This window comes from Molossus molossus, unplaced genomic scaffold (assembly GCF_014108415.1).
Source record: "Molossus molossus isolate mMolMol1 unplaced genomic scaffold, mMolMol1.p scaffold_m16_p_2, whole genome shotgun sequence".
NCBI lineage: Eukaryota > Metazoa > Chordata > Mammalia > Chiroptera > Molossidae > Molossus > Molossus molossus.
Window position 1 is genome coordinate 124149538 of NW_023425355.1, and position 12722 is coordinate 124162259.

Below are 12722 nucleotides of genomic sequence, written 5' to 3' on the forward strand. Positions count from 1 at the left end.
ATCAGCCCAAGACAGTATGCACAATTAATATTTGACAAAGGAGACAAGAGCAAATAATGCAGAAAAAACAGCCTCTTCAATAAATGGTGTTGAAAAAATTGGACAGCTACTTGCAAAAAATGAAACTAGACCACCGACACCATACACAAGAATAAACTCAAAATGGATAAAAGACTTAAATGTAACCCGTGAAACCATAAAAATTCTAGAAGAAAATTTAGGCAGCAAAATCTCAGACATCATACATACCAGAATTTTCACTGATACATTGTTTAGGACAAGAGAAACAATGGAAAATATTAATAAATGTGACTGCATCAAACTAAAAAGCTTCTCCACAGCAAAAGAAACCAGCATCAAAATGAAAAGTGAACCCACTCTCTGGGAGAGCATATTTGCCAATGATACATTGGATAAGGAGTTTATATAAAAAAATGTATAGAGTACTCATACAACTCAACAACAGGAAGACAAACAATCCAATTAAAAAGTGGGCAGAGGACCTGAATAGACACTTCTCCAAAAAGGACATATAAATAGCTAGGAGACATATGAAAAAATGCTCAACATCTCTAATAATCAGAGATATGCAAATTTAAACAATTATGAGAATGGCAGGCATCAACAAATCCTCAAACAAGTGCTGGCAAGGGTGTGGAGAAAAGGGGACACTAGCACACTGCTGGTGGGAATGCAGACTGGTGCAGCCACTATGGAAAACAGTATGGTGTTTCCTCAAAAAATCAAAAATGAAACTGCCATTTGACCCAGTGATCCCACTTCTTGGAATATACCCTAAGAAGCCCGAAACACCAATAAGAAAGAATATATGCACCCTTCATAGCAGCGCTATTTACAATAGCTAAGTTCTGGAAACAATCCAAGTGTCCATCAGTAGATGAGTGGATACAAAAGCTGCGGTACATTTACACAATGGAGTACTATGCAGCTGTAAGAAAGATCTCTTATCCTTTGAGACGACATGGAGGGACCTGGAGAGTATTATGCTGAGTGAAATAAGCCGTCAGAGAAAGACAAATATCACATGATCTCACTTATTTGTGGAACATCATGAACAAAATAAGCTGTTGACCAAAAGAGATCCAGAGATATGGAAGTAGGGAACAGACTGACAAACCTCAGAGGGAAGGGGGGTGGAAGGGGTGGGAAGAGATGAACCAAAGAACTTATATGCATATATGCAGAACCAATGGACACAGACATTAGGTTAGGCAAAGCAGGTGAGGGATCAGAGTGGGAAGGAGGGGGTCAATGCGGACAAAAGGGGGACATCTATAGTATTTTAACAATAAAAAAAAACTAGGAGAAAACATTTATAATATATATCACAGATAAAGAACTAATATTCCATATATATCAATCCATTATGAATCATTATATATATATATGTGTGTATATATATGTATACACACACATATATACATATATATCTATATCTATCTATATATATACACACATACATATATATAATGATTTCTTTACAGTTTAGAGGAAAAGATTCAAACCTGATACAATCATTGGCGAAAGAAGTGAACAAATAATACGAAATGGCTCCTAAACATAGGAAAAATGTTCGATTTCACTCATAATAAGAGAAATGCTAATTTCAACCACACTGAGATATCATTTCTCACTTCGCAGATTGCAAAAATGAAAGCCTGACACCTTTTGTTGGCAAGCCTGTGGGGAAGCAGACCCTCTCATACACTGCAGGTGGGAATGCAAATTGGTACCACTTATACTGAGGGAAATCTGGTAGATCTTTCAAAACTATATATGCATTTGACCCAGCAATTCAGCTTCTAATTATTCACCCTGTAGACACTCTTCCAACAGTATGAAAATAGATATGTACAAGATAATTGCATTTTTGTTTGAAATTACAAAATATCAGAAGTAACCTAAAGGCTCATATGTAGGAGTTTGGTTGAATACACTATGGTCCAGCCACACAATGGGTGTTTTAAGGTTACAATTTGAGTTTTTCTATCCCAATTCTGAAATAACTAATGAAAACATGTTTAAGGGTTGGAGAACAGGAAAGGGTGTTCTCAGGAGGTCAGAATTGACAGGATGCAGATGGGAGTGTATTGAGGGCAGTAGCAGCCAGGGTCAGCCAGCCCACGATTCCAGCCATCAGTAAAGGTCAGCCTGCAAAAAGCAGGTCTATAGGACTCCCCAACAGAACCCATTAAGACCAACAAACTCTGAGCTGCAGCAACTGGAAGGATCTGTACGCTGGACAGGAAGCATGGAGACTGTCACATTTGCTTTCTGTCTCACCCCAGGTTCACTAAATAAGCAAGGCATTTAAGTGGGAGTGGTTTTACCACATAGATAAGGGGTGTGATGCACCCAGTAACTGAAAGTTGCCACAGCGAACATAGAGGAAAAACTTGCTTGGCCCAGCTGAGGATTCCAGGGAACAAATTTCAACTCCACAACAAATACCAAAAGCAGCTTCCACTGGTGTTTATTGAAGGGCAAAAAACAAATGCTTAGCAAAACACTGAACTTCCCTGTCTTGCTTATACTCTGTAATCAAATAATTTCTAATCAAGAAAGATAAAGCTCCAGGAAAAAAGAAGAAAGATTTAATGCTTTCTTTTTAGTTAAGGATTAAGATATTTGAGCAGTGACCCACCTAATCTTTATTTTTTAATCCTCACCCTAGGATATGTTTTCTTAAATTGATTTTTAGAGAGAGAGGAAGGGAGAGGGAGAAAGAGAGAGAGAAACATGGATTGGTTGCCTCCCATACGCACCGCGACCAGGGATCGAACACACAACTTGGGTATGTGCCCTGACCGGGAATCGAACCTGTGACCTGTCAGTGCACCCTGTCAGTGCATCCTGTCAGTGCACAGGATGACGCTCAACCAACTCAGCCACACTGGCCAGGGCAAAACCTATCACTATTATTACAAAATATATAAATCAAAGTGCCAACTGAAGAGAGAAATAGTTCTAAATTAGTTGGAGATTTCAATATAACTTTAAATAATGGACAAAACATCTAGACAGAAGATCAATAAAGAAATAGAACTGGACCAACACTATAAACCATCTACACCTAACAGACACACAGAATCCTCCAACAACAGCAGAACGCACATTCTTCTCAAGTGCACGTGAAACATTGTCCAAAATAGACCGTATATTAAGCCACACAAGTCTCAATACATTTTATTTATTTTTTAACATATATGTGCATTTTTTTCTTTATTGATTTTTAGAGAGCAAGGGAGAGGTAGAGAGAGATAGAAACATCAATGAGAAGGAACATCGATTGGCCGCCTCCTGCATGCCCCCCACTGGGGATTGGGCCCACAACCTGGGCGTGTGCCCTGACCAGGAATTGAACTGACAACCTCTTGGTGCATGGGTCGACAGACACTCAATACATTTTAAAAGATTGAAAGCATACAAAGTATTTTCTCCAACCATAATGGAATGAAAGTAGAAATGAATAAAAGGAAAACTGGAAAATTCACAAATAGGTGCAAATTAAACAACACACTTAACCAATGGGTCAAAGAAGAAACCACAAGAGAAATTAGAGAATACTTAGAGATAAATGAAAAGGAAAAGAATATACCAAAACTTTTGGGGTGGAGCAAAGGCAGTGCTCAGAGGGAATTTTATAGCTATAAATGCCTATACTAAAATAAATCTCAGCCCAGCTGGTGTGACTCAGTGGCTGAGCATCGACCCATTCACCAAGAGCTTGCCTCTTTGATTCCTGGTCGGGGCACATGCCCAGGTTGTGCCCAGTGGGGAGCATGCAGGAGACGGACAATCGATGTTCTCTTTCATTGATATTTCTATCTCTCTCTCCCTTTCTTTCTCTCTCTAATATCAATAAATGATAAAAAATAAAAAAATAACCCTCAGCCCAGCTGTTGTGGCTCAGTGGATTGTTGTCCCACGGACTGAGAGGTCCCAGTTTGATTCCCAGTCAGGGCACATGCCCAGTAGGGGGTATGTAGGAGGCAGCTGATCAATGTTTCTCTCTCACATTGATGTTTCTATCCCTCTCTAAAAAATCAATTAAAACATATTTTTAAAAAATTTGAAAACAATAACCTAATTTGACACTTTGAGGAACTAGACAAAGAACAAATGAAACCAACAGCTAGCAGAAGGAAGGACGTAAAAAGTACAGCAGAGACAAATAAAACAGAGAGTAGAAAAACAGGAGAAACAATGAAACCAAAAGTTGGCTCTTTGAAAGAAAGGCAAAATAGACAAACCTTTAGGTAGCTTGACAAAGAAAAAAAAAAAAAGGGAATCAATACAGATACTTAACATCAAAAATAAAAGTTGGGACATTAATGATGGAATGACTGAACATCCACAAATTAGATAAACTAAATGAAATGGACAAATTCCTAGAAACATAAAAGTTACCTAACTGGTTTAAGAAGCAACAGAAAATCTAAACTGATTCAATGTCTTTCCTTGTTACAGGTCTGTTTTCAAAAACCTTCCAAAACAGAAAAGCTCAGGGACCAGACTTCACTGTTGAATTCTACCAAACCTTTAAAGGAAAATTAACACCAATCCTTTTCAAGCCCTTCCAAAAAATAGAAATGAAGGGAACACTTCCTAACTTATTTTATGAGGCTAGCCAGATAGATCCTGAAGCCAGATAAAGACATCACAAGAAAATAAAATTATAGACCAATATCCCTTATGCAACAGATGCAAAATTTCCTCAACAAAAGACTAGCAAACTGAATCCAACAGCATATTAAAAGAATATACTCCATGACCAAATGAGATTTATTCCAGGAATGCAAGAGTAGTTCATCACAATAATAAAAAATGGGGAAACACTCACATGATCATCTCAATTGATGCAGAAAAAGTATTTGACAGAAATCAATACTCTTTCATGATAACAACACTCAGGAAACTGCTTAGAAGCACAATAATGAGCATTTATGAAAAAACCCACAGCTAACCTCATACTCAATGGTGAGAGACTAAAATCTCTTTCCCCTAAGATTAGGAACAAAAGAATGATGCCTACTTTACCACTGTTATTCAACATGGTACTGGAAGTTCTAGACAGAGCAATAGATAAGAAAAAGAAATAAACAGCATCCCTATTGAAAAGGAAGAAGTAAAACTATCTCTAGTCTCAGAAAACATAATTCCATATATAGAAAATTTCACATGAAAGCTACGAAAGCTAATAAACAAATTCAGCAAAATTGCTGGATACAGGAACAGCATGCAAAAATCAGTTGTGTTTCTATACTCCAACAATGAACATTCTGAACATGAAATTAAGAAAGTAATTTCACTTATAATAGCATCTAAAAGCATAAAATGTCTAATAATAAATGTAACCAAGGAAGTGAAAGACTTGTACACTGAAAACTACAAAATATTGTTGAAAAAAAATTAAAGATGACCTAAATAATTGGAAAGACATTTTGTGTTCATGGGTAAGAAGACAATATTGGTAAGTTGACAACGCTACCCAAAGTGACCTACAGATTCAATGCAATCCCTTTCAAAATTCCAACAGCTTTGTTTTTGCAAAAATGCAAAGATTGACCTGAAATTCATATGGAATTTCAAGGGGCCTGAATAACCATAACAATCTTGAAAAAGAACAAAGATGGAGGACTCAACTTCCTGATTTCAAAACTTACTACAAAGCCATAGTATTCGAAATATTGTCTGGGTAGACAAATAGAACAATAAAACAGAACTGAGAGTCCAGAAATAAATCCATGTGTCTATGGCAAATTGATTTTTTTTTTCCTTTTCCTTTGTAGCATTAATTATTTATTTTATTTTATTATTATTTTTCCACATCTTTATTGTTGGATGTAAAATGCATTACAGATGTTCCACATTTTCCCCCATTGACCCCCTCCTCCCCCCTCCCACCCCCCTTCCACCTTTTCCCAAACTATTGTCCGTGTCCATTGGTTATGCATATAAGTTCTTTGGTTTATTTCTTCCCACCCCCCCAACCCCTTTCCCTTTGAGGTTTGTCAGTCTAGCAATGAATTTGTGCTTCTTAATCCCTTCACCTTTTTCATCCATTCCCCCAACCCCTTTCCCAACTGGCAACCAACAAAATGTTCTCTGTATCTATGAGAATGTTCCTGTTCTTCCTGTTCATTTTGTTTGTAGATTCCATTATTGATAGATATGTATTCATTGCCATTTTGTTTGTTCATACATTTTATCTTTTTCTTTAAAAAGACCCTTCATCATTTCATATAATAACGGTTTGGTAGTGATGAACTCCTTTAACTTTTTCTTGTCTGGGAAAGTTTTTATATGTCCATCGATTCTAAATGACAGCTTTGCAGGATAGAGTAATTTTGGTTGTAGGTTCTTGGTTTTCATCACTCTGAATATTTCTTGCCACTCCCTTCTGGCCTGCAAAGTTTCTTTTGAGAAATCAGCTAACAGCCTAATGGGAACTCCCTTGTAGGTAACTAGCTGCCTTTCTCTTGCTGCTTTTAGGATTCTCTCTTTGTCTTGAACCTTTTGCATTTTGATGATGATGTGTCTTGGTGTGGGCCTCTTGGGGTTCATCTTGTTTGGGACTCTCTGTGCTTCCTGGACTTGTATGTCTGTTTCCTTCACCAAGTTAGGAAAGTTTTCTGCCATTATTGTTTCAAACAGGTTTTCGATTTCTTGTTCTCTCTCTTCTCCTTCGGGCACCCCCAAGATGCGAATGTTGGCACGCTTGAAATTGTCCCAGAGGCTCCTTACACTATCCTCATTTTTTTGGATTCTTTTTTCTTTTTGCTGTTCTGGTTGGGCGTTTTTTGCTTCCTTATATTCCAAATCGATGGTTTGCTCCTTGGATTTACGTACTCTATTATTGAAGCTATGTAAATTATTCTTTATTTCAGTTAAAGCCTCCTTCGTTTCTAACTGTGCAGCGATCATTTCTGACTGGTACTTTTTTATGCTCTTGAGGCCCTCACTGAGTTCATTGAGCATCCTTATAAGCAGTATTTTGAACTCAGCATCTGTTAGGTTGCTTATCTCCATTTCGCTTAGTTCTTTTCTTGGGGTTTTGTTCTGTTCTTTCATTTGGGACCTGTTTCTTTGTCTCCTCATTTTGGCTGCCTCCCTGTGTTTGTTTCTGTGTATTACTTAATGAGAGGTATGGGGCTCGCTGAGACCCGATGCTGCTCGTTTGAAAGAATTTAGGAAAAACCTGAAGCAGGATCCAAGACAGGCCAATCCTATGGTTAAGCAAGTAGCAACAGCTTGGGTGGGCTTGAAAGTTGGGTGGGGCGGGGCAGGGCGGGGCCTCAGGGAGTCAGCAGGGCGGGGCTACCAGTGTGAGCCAGGTTGCTGGAGTCCCAGATATGGCGACTGTCTGCCGCCCCAGGGAAGGGCTCACCAAAGGAACAAAGGCCTCTTACAGCACGTTTGTCCCCGAAAAAGCCCCCTCTTCAGCCCTCACTCCAGTGCCAAACAGCTCAGTTCTTCCCTGTATTTCTCTGGTGCCCCTGGAGCTGCCTCCCCTCCGAGCTCAGAGGGAGAGAGTCTGATAAGTCCGTGCGCGGGCCCTTTAAGGAGCTGCCTGTGGCTCCAGCCAGGTCAGCTTCCCTGAGCCTCAGTTTCCGCTGGTTTTTCCAGCCAGAAGTTATGGGAACTTCTCTTCCTGGCACTGGAAACCTGAGCGGGGCACCTGGTGTGGGACGGGGACCCCTCAGTCTTCAGGAAGGACCTTCCCAGCTGCGGGATCCTCCTGATTTTTATCAGCCACACTTGGGTGTGGGACCAGCCCGTTGCGCCACCACGCCGCTGCCGCCACCCCTCGCGCCGCCGCCCCTCCTACCCGTCTGGATGTACCTGCTTTTTTTTTTTTTTTAATTCCGTAGTTGTAGGACTTCCATTTAGCTTGATTTCAGGCGGTTTGGGATGATGGTTGTTCTGTAGTTTTGTTGTAACTTGGATGAGGTTGTGGGAGAACGCGATACTGTGTTTCCCTATGCCGCCATCTTGACCGGAAGTGGCAAATTGATTTTTAATAAGGGTGCCAGATTCATTCAATGGGGGAAAAGAATAGTCTCTTCAACAGATGGTGCTGGGATAACTGGATTTCCACAGTAGAAGAATGAATTTGTATTCCTATGCCACAGCAAATATAGAAAAAAAATGAACCCAAAATGGATCAATGACCTAAGTATAACAGCCCAAACCATAAAACTCCTAGAAGAAACCATGGAGGTAGATCTTCATGGCCTTGGATTTGGCAATGAATTCTTAGATGTGACATAAAAAATATGAACATCAAAATTAAAACTTTTGTGCATTAAAGGACATTATCAAGAAAGTAAAAAGACAACCTACAGAATGGAAGAAAATATCTGCAAATCATGTATCTGATAAGTTTGATATCTAGAATATATAGAATAGTTACAACTCCTACAATCAACAACAACAAAAATTCAAAAATGGTCAAAGGACTTGAATAGTCTTTCTATAAAGATATAGATAGAAATGGCCAATAAGCATGTGAGAGGATGCTCAACATCATTAAGTCACTAGGGAAATGCAAACTGAAACCACAATGAGGTACTATTAGGATGACTATTTAAAAATGCCCCAGAAACTAACAAGTGATGGCAACAATATGGAGAAATTGGAACATGTGGACTTTGCTGGTGGGAATGTAAAATGGTGCAACTGCTATGGAAAACAGTTTAGTAGTTCCTCAAAATCTTAACATAAATTTACCATAGGACCCAGCAACTCTGCTCCTGGGTATATACCCAAAAGAACAAAAATGGACTCAAACAGTTACTTGGACATCAATGTTCATTGCAGCATTATTCACAATGGCCTTCATGTGGAAATAAAAAAAATGTCCAGCTGTAGAGGAATGGATAAATAAAATGTGGTATATACACACAATGGGCTATTCAGACATTTAAAAGAAAAGGCATAAAGTTCTAACACATGCTGCAACATAGATAAACCTTGAAAAATTATGATAAATGAAATAATCCAAATGCAAAATGACAAATATTGTATAATTCCACTTACAAGAAATATCTAGAAAAGACAAGTTAACAGTGATAGAAAGTAGATTAGAAATTACCAGGGGATAGAAGAAAAGGGAGCAAATGATTAATGTTTACAGAGTTCTGTTTAGAGTGGTGAAAAAGTTTTGGAAACAGATAGTGTTGATGGTTGCACAACATTGTGAATATAATGAATGCCACTGAATTACACACTGAAAAATGGTTAACATTAACCCTGACTGTGTAGCTCATTTGGTTAGAGCTTCGTCCTGATACTCCAAGGTTGTGGGTTTGATCCCCAGTCAAGGCACATACAAGAATTAACCACTGAATGCAGCAGAACAAATCATTATTTCTCTTCCTTCCTCTCTCTCTCTAAAATAAAATATTAAAATATATAAATAAGTATATGAGAATGCAATTCATTTAAAAAGTGGTTAACATGACAATTTTTGTTACACATATTTTACAGTTAAAAAATAGAACCCAGCCAGTGTGGTTCAGTGATTGAGCATCGACCCATGCACCAAGGGGCTGCCAGTTAGATTTCCGGTCAGGGCACACGCCCAGGTTGTGGACCAAATCCCCAGTGGGGGGCATGTAGGAGGTGGCCAATCGATGTTCTCTCTCATTGACGTTTCTATCTCTCTCTCCCTCTCCCTCTAACATCAATAAAAGAAAAAACTTTTTTTTTTAAATAGAAAAAGATGCTCATATGGGACCTCTATTTTAAAAAGGCAAATAATCAGGTCCCACCTGAGGAATTCTGATTCAGTAGATCCCAAGAGGGGCCTAGAATCTTCACTTTAATAAGACACTCTCCCCGCAAGTGATTCTGACATAGGGAGTCCAAAGATCTCTGGTATTGTTCCTCTGGAGTAATACCACATGGGTCACTTCTTCCATGGGGATCTTACACCTAAAATTATTTTTTTTAAATATGTTTTTTGTTTGTTTTTGTTTTTTTATCCTCACCCAAGGACATTTTTCCATTTTTTGTTCAGGTAGAGTGGGAGGGAGAGAGAGAGAGAAACATCGATGCGAAAGGAACACATCGAGTGGCTGCCACCCGCACGACCAACCAGGGCCGGGGACAAACTGCAACCAAGGTACGCGCCCTTAGCGGGAACCGAACCCGGGTCTCTCCAGACTGCAGGCCGACGCTCTAACCGCTAAGCCAAACCGGCCAGGGCTAAATATGTTTTTATTGATTTTTTTAGAGAGAAGGAAGGGAGAGAAACATCTATCGGCAGCCTCCTGCATGCCCCCTACTAGGGATTGAGCCGGCAACCCGGGCATGTGCCCTGACTGGGAATCTAACAGGGACCTATCTGTCCATGGGAGGATGCTCGATCCGCTGAGCCACACCAGCCAGGCTTACACCTAAAATCTTTATTTGAACCTTAGATGGAAGGAAAATTTTGTTTTTATAAAAGATAATAATTTCTCATCATTGTATCAAATTCTATTTGTTTGGAAGATTAAGAGTGGCAAGTCAAGGTCTTTTGATGCCCTATTTCCACTTCGCAGAGACCACCGTTGTTATACTACAGTGGCAAAAGTAGGTTTACAGTAGTTCATATGGAAAATAATGAATAATAATATAAGAATAAACTGTTTTGCATACTCATAGCTGTAAAGCTACTTTTGTCCCAACCCGTATATTGTGTGTTCTCCAGAAAGGAAAAGAGGGCTGGCTTCTCTGTTGGCATACCTTCTCAGAGCCTGGTACATATGTACCGGGATTCCCCAAAATATTTTTTTTATGATCCAGACTATATCCTAAGTCCCAGCCAGATGAGTTGGCACACCATTGTCCACAAGATGCTGAAATCAGCTCAGTACAAATCCCTCATATAAAGATTATTTTTTATTTTTAAGTTTTGTTTTTCATTAAACTTTTTAAAATATATTTTTATTGATGTTTTGGAGAGAGATAGAAACATCGATGTGAGAGAGACACATTGATCGCCTACCTCCTGCATGCTCCTCACCAGGGATCAGGTCCTGACTGGGAATCAAGCCAGGAGCTCTCAGTCTATAGGATGACACTCAGTCCACTGAGCCACACAGGCTGGGGTCAAGATTATTTCTTTTTTTTTTAATTTATTTTTTTTATTAATTTGTTTTTGCTACAAATGTTTCTCCTTTTTTCCCCTCATTGACACCCTCCTCCCCATCCCTCCACCTCGTCTCCAGCTTTGTTTTCCATGTCCATTGGTTATGTGTACATGCATATAAGTTCTGTGGTTTATCTCTTCCCCCCACCCTCTTTTCTGAGGGTTGTCAGTCTGTACCCTACTTCCATGTCTCTGGGTCTACCCTGTTCCTCAGACTGTTATGTTCATTATATTCCACAAATAACTGAGATCATGTGATATTTGTCTTTCTCTGCTTGACTTGTTTCGCTTAGGATAATACTCTCCAGGTCCCTCCATGTAGTCTCAAAGGACAAGAGATCTTTCTTTCTTATAGCTGCATAGTACTCCATTGTGTATATGTACCACCGCTTTTTTTGTCCATTCGTCTACTGATGGACACTTGGGCTGTTTCCAGATCTTAGGTATGGTAAATAGTGCTAATGTAAACACGGGGGTACATATATTCTTTCTGATTGGTGTTTCAGGCTTCTTAGGGTATATTCCTAGAAGTGGGATCACTGGGTCAAATGGCAATTCGATCTTTAATTTTTTGAGGTAACACCATAGTATTTTCCATAGTGGCTGCACCAGTCTGCATTCCCACCAGCAGTGTACTAGACTCTCCTTTGCTCCACACCCTCACCAACACCTGTTGTTTGATGATTTGTTGATGGCAGCCATTCTGACAGGTGTGAAGTGATACTTCATTGTTGTTATAATTTGCATCTCTCAGATGACTAGTGATGTTGAGCATTTCTTCATATGTCTCTTAGCCATTGGTATGTCCTGTTTGGAGAGGTGTCTATTTAGTTCCTCTGCCCATTTTTTAATTGGGTTCTTTGTCTTCCTTTTGTGGAGTTGTATGAGTAATCTATATGTATTGGAAATTAAACCCTTATCTGATATATCATTGGCAATTATGCTCTCCCATACAGTGGGTTGCCTTTTCATTTTGATGATTGTATCTTTTGCTGTGCAGAAGCTTTTGAGTTCGATGTAGTCCCATGCGTTCATTTTTTCCTTTGTTTTTGTTGCCTTAGGTAATGTATCAGTGAAAATTCTGCTGCGTATGATGTCCGAAATTTTGTTGCCTACATTTTCTTCTAGCATATTTCTGGATTCACAGGTCTTTCATGCATTTTGTCTTTTATCCATTTAATTCTTTTATCCATTTTGAGTTTATTCTTGTGTATGGTGTAAGTTGATGGTCTTGTTTCATTTTTTTTGCATGTAGCTGTCCAATTTTCCCAACACCATTTATGAAAGAGGCTGTCTTGACTCTATTGTATACTCTTGCCACCTTTGTTAAATATTAATTGAGCATAATGTCTTGGGTCCATTTCTGGGTTCTCTGTTCTGTTCCACTGGCCTATATGCCTGTTCTTGTGCCAGTACCAGGCTGTTTTGATTACAGTAGCTTTGTGGTATAACCTGATATCTAGTATTGTAATCCCACCTACTTTGTCCTTCTTTTTCAAGATTGCTGTGGCTATTCGGGGTCTTTTTTGATTCCACCTGAACTTTGGAAATATTTGTTCTA